Genomic DNA, 5130 nt, shown 5'->3' on the forward strand with positions numbered 1-5130 from the left:
TGCTGCTAAGTCGCTTCAGTTGTGTCCGACTCTGTGCGACCCCATAGACGGCAGCCCACCAGGCTCCCCCGTCCCTGGGATTCTCCAGGCAAGAACACTGGAGTGGGTTGCCATTTCCTTCTCCAATGCATGAAAGTGAAAAGTGAAAGTGAAGTCGCTCAGTCGTGTCCGACCCTTAGCGACCCCATGGACTGCAGCCCACCCGGCTCCCCCGTCCATGGGATCTTCCAGGCAAGAGTACTGGAGTGGGGTGCCATTGCCTTCTCCGAACATATACACAATACTGTATATAAAAAAATAGACAACAAGGATAAACAAACTGTATAGTACAGGGATAAACAAGGATAAACAAATTGTATAGTACAGGGATAAATAAGGATAAACAAATTGTATAGTACAGGGAACTAAACTCAGTAGTTTGTAATCACCTATAATGAAAAAGAATTTGAAGAAGAATGTATCACTTTCCTGGACACTAGAAACAAACACAACATTGTCAATTAACTATACTTCAATAAAAAAGATCTTTTAATCTTATAGCCAGTCTCAAAATCTTGTACTGTTGCCTTATTTTTAGTTAATTACAATAGTTTAATGATTCCAGTTCTACCCAGAACTTTCTTATTCTGACTCATTTAGATTTTCTTAAGATTTGGATTTGCAGTAAATACTGCCTATTTTACTTAGATTACAACTTGTAGTCAGAGACTAGAATTTTTGCAATATGCTTTGCCATGCCAAATATTATATAACCACAAGATATATTCTTATAAAATGAACCATTCATCTATGAGTTGTAGCACTTACTGTAATACAACATCATTCAGAGATATTTGACTTAGCTTGTGTCACTGATGTAGTGGCAATAAGCAAAAATTTATTTTGGCGGCACTGACCTTTAATGTCTCTGTGTATGGTCATTATCTTTTTACCACAAGCTTATCTGTCTTCTCAAAAATAAATTGTGTTTGAGATCTCTCCAGTGTCACCTTGCAATGTAAAATGGATTTATTTCAGACTGAGTTTATACCCTAGTGACTTTCAGAAAATAATTACCTCCACTCTGGCTAGCATCCCAGGAATATTGGCATTCCATAATGACACTATTATCAGTGACCCAGCTACAGATGTTCCAGGTACACCCTCCGCGAGTCTCATTATGCATTCTTTTCTAGAAATGATCATGACCTATACATCTATAACCTGTTTCCTTGGATCACCAAAGGACCCAATGGAGTTGTCCATCGGGCAGTACTATTCATGTTCTCCAAAGTAGAGTTAAGACACTTTATAGCTGGATTCATACCTTACAGATGGCCTAAAGAGTTCCTACTGTGTGTACTCTCAAACTCTGTGGTTTAGTCATTAAGTCGTGTACAAGTCTTGTGACCCTGTGGACTGTAACCCACCAGGGTCCTCTGTCCATGGAATTTTCCAGGCAAGAATACTGGAGCGGGTTGCCATTTCCTTCTCCAGGGGAGGACAACTTTAGTGTGCATCAGAATAACCTGGAAGGCTTACTAAAGCACTGATCACTGGGACCCACATCCAAAATTTTCAATTCAGTAGGAATGGGGGTCAGTCTGAAAATTGACATTTCCAGCAAATTCCTAGATGAGGGTGTTGCTGTTGCATGAAGAACATCACTTTGAGAAGCACTAGTGGTATATGACACGATTCTTACGTGTACTGTTCAGGACAGGGATAACTCACACCTCAAGGAGTTTATAGTCTCATCGGGAAAATATTTATGTAAGTAAATATCACAAATAAATAACATACTGCCCTTAGGGGCTAACAGACAAGTAAATCGACAAGAAGAAAAGCAGATTTAACTTTCTGTTTATGAGATTAGGGAAGCCTATGTGGAGGAGGTAGCAAGTGACTGAGCCTGGATCAAAGGGTAGAATTTAGAAATGTAAAGTTGTAGGATGAAATGGAGAAATACATTCCATTTGAAACATATTGCATTTAAAAACTGTATGACAAAATCTCCATTTTTATATTTATGAGACAATTCAAAGTCTGAAACTTTAAAAAAATTTCAGTTGTCTCAAAAATGTCAAAATTGTGTTTCTAAAACAGATTTTATTGCAATAATGTTAATCAATTAATGGTAATTTTTTAATGTGCTAATGCTGTTGGTTATGTCAAAACGAGTTCTTATCTTTTAGAAAAGCATACTGAGATTTTTGTGGGTGAAATGACATGTTGTTTGGGAGAGTGGATGGGGTCTGGATAGAGCAGGGTTGACCAATGGTTGGTGGTAGCTGGGGCCCTGTGACAGGTATATGAGAGATTCATTGTATTATTTTGTTAACTTTTGTGTATATTATAAATTATTTATAATAATTTTCAAACCCCAAACAGAAACTATATGAGCAAAATTAAAGAAGTACAGGGCTCACTGTTTATTTCTATTAAAATATAAAGTAAACAATTGAACAATAAGGGTAAAATGGTAACTTGAGACCATTTCATTCAATGATTTGACTTGAATGCCACTAAGGAGTATGGACTGTATTTTTAAGATAATGAAGGAACACTGAGAGTGTTTTGAACAGAGAAATAGTATGCACTTTGAGAATATTATTGTGGCAATGGTAGGCAAAACAGATCAGGAGGGCAAGAGTCTGAAGGTAAGTAAGGGTCTGAATAGAAGAAAGGGAAGGTGAGGGTGGTGGAGTACAGGTGAATCTGTAGGCGTTGGCGGGCTTTGTAGGTGGCGCTAGTGGTAAAGAACCCACCTGCCAATGCAAGAGACTTAAGAGACACAGGTTCGATCCCTGGGTCTGGAAGATCCCCTGGAGGAGGGCATGGCAATCCACTCCAATATTCTTGGCAGGAGAATCCCATAGATAGAGCAGCCTGGAGGGCTACAGTCCATAGGGTTGCTAAGAGTCGGAAAGGACTGAAGCAACCTAGTATGCACTCATGTGGGTGTTGGCAACCAGTTAACCATAAAGGAATCATGGAAGATCCCAAGATTCTGAACTTGAGGACTGGGAAAACACCAGTGCCATTAAAATAAAGGGAATATTTATCAAGATAATGATAAAGTTTGTTTCTGAAATATTACTAGTGAGGGATTTTTGTGATCTGACCAGGAGATAGATAGAAATATGTGATTGAAGTGCAGAAAAGTGGGCAAGACAAGATGAATCTGAGAGGCATCTATTTGAGATCAGATGAGATTGCCCTGGAAAATAAGTTGTTAGGAAAAGTGAGTCACAGACTTTAGGAAGAATCTAAATTTCAGGATTAGAGAGAAGAATAGGAACCAGGGAAGGGACTAGTAGAGAGGTAGAAGGTGTAGAACTTCACGTTCATGTAGGTATTTTTTTAGCATCAACTATTCTGCCCAACAAAAATTAGACCAAAATTTAATTATGGGAAATTAAAACTGAATATTCTTTGTACACCTATGTTCATAGCAGCATTATTCAAAATAACCAAAAGGTGGAAACAGCTCAAATAATCATCAATGGATGAATGGAGAAACAAAATGTATATGCATACGTATTAGGCAGGGTGCTACAGAGAAACAGTAGGAAGAGGACGTGTATACATATATAATAAGGAATTTGCTTCTGTGAGGATTTTCTGGATGTTTCTGCCTACTCACACTAGAAGTGAACCTAACAAAAATAGTCCATTAAAGAGGACAAAAAAATAAGTCAGCTATAAGATGTTCATCTTACTGGAAGAGATGTAGTTGTAGTCTGTGTCAGTCTTGAATATCTCAAAGTCTTGCTGATGAGCTCTTTCCAATTTGCTCATGGATCAGTCATGTGTGTCTAGATTCCATCAGAGAAATGGTCCAAGCATTATTTCAAGCTGAAGAAATAATTTATCTTGAATTAGTAATGGCCTAAAGAAATTGCTGAAACTCTTTTCTGATCATTGTTAAAAATTTAGTTTCCATTGTGCTGAGATTAAAATTGCACTTGTGAAATATTGGTAAATTATTAAATGGATAATACTAATTAATTCAACTTGGATTGGGGTAGAAGGGACGCATTCTGTATTTATCTGGACATAGCAGAATGTATGTTTCCTTAAAATCAAAATTGTATGAGTAGTGTGATTGTCTTGTTTTGGGAGCTATATGCATCGCCTTAGCTAAAGGTAGTATCGAATTGCAACAATTTCTCTCTTTCTTTGCTACTGTAGATTTTGTTCTATTTAAAGTCTTATTTATATATGTTTAATAGGATAGTGTATTGAATAGGAAGTGGGTAGTACATAAATCATAATAACAAGAAACCATTTTATATTACAAGGACCTAGTCCAAGGTATTCTCATTTATTTTCTCTTTTAGTCTTCACATAGGGTATATGAAGAAGATATTATTATTATTACCCTCACTTTATAGATAATGAAACTGAGATTAAAGAGACCAAGTAACTTGCCCATCATCACACTTAGCAAATTGGTGGAATCCATCATCACATTTAGCAAAATCAAACCCAGGTAGTCTTATTGCAGAGTTGAAATGTTCAGTTCAGTTCAGTTCAGTCGCTCAATCATGTCCGACTCTTTGCGACCCCATGAATCGCAGCACGCCAGGCCTCCCCGTCCATCACCAACTCCCGGAATTCACTCAGACTCACATCCATCAAGTCACTGATGCCATCCAGCCATCTCATCCTGTCGTCCCCTTCTCCTCCTGCCCCCAATCCCTCCCAGAATCAGGGTCTTTTCCAAATGAGTCAACTCTTCACATGAAGTGGCCAAAGTACTGGAGTTTCAGCTTTAGCATCATTCCTTCCAAAGAAATCCCAGGGCTGATCTCCTTCAGAATGGACTGGTTGGATTTCCTTGCAGTCCAAGGGACCCTCAAGAGTTTCCTCCAACACCACAGTTCAAAAGCATCAATTCTTCGGCGCTCAGCCTTCTTCACAGTCCAACTCTCACATCCATACATGACCACTGGAAAGACCATAGCCTTGACTAGATGGACCTTTGTTGGCAAAGTAATGTCTCTGCTTTTCAATATGCTATCTAGGTTGGTCATAACTTTTCTTCCAAGGAGTAAGCATTTTTAATTTCATGGCTGCAGTCACCATCTGCAGTGATTTTGGAGCCCAAAAAAAGTCTGACACTGTTTCCCCATCTATTTCCAGATG

The sequence above is a fragment of the Bison bison genome, unplaced genomic scaffold (assembly GCF_000754665.1).
Source record: "Bison bison bison isolate TAMUID 2011002044 unplaced genomic scaffold, Bison_UMD1.0 scf7180017864452, whole genome shotgun sequence".
NCBI classification, from domain to species: Eukaryota; Metazoa; Chordata; class Mammalia; order Artiodactyla; family Bovidae; genus Bison; species Bison bison.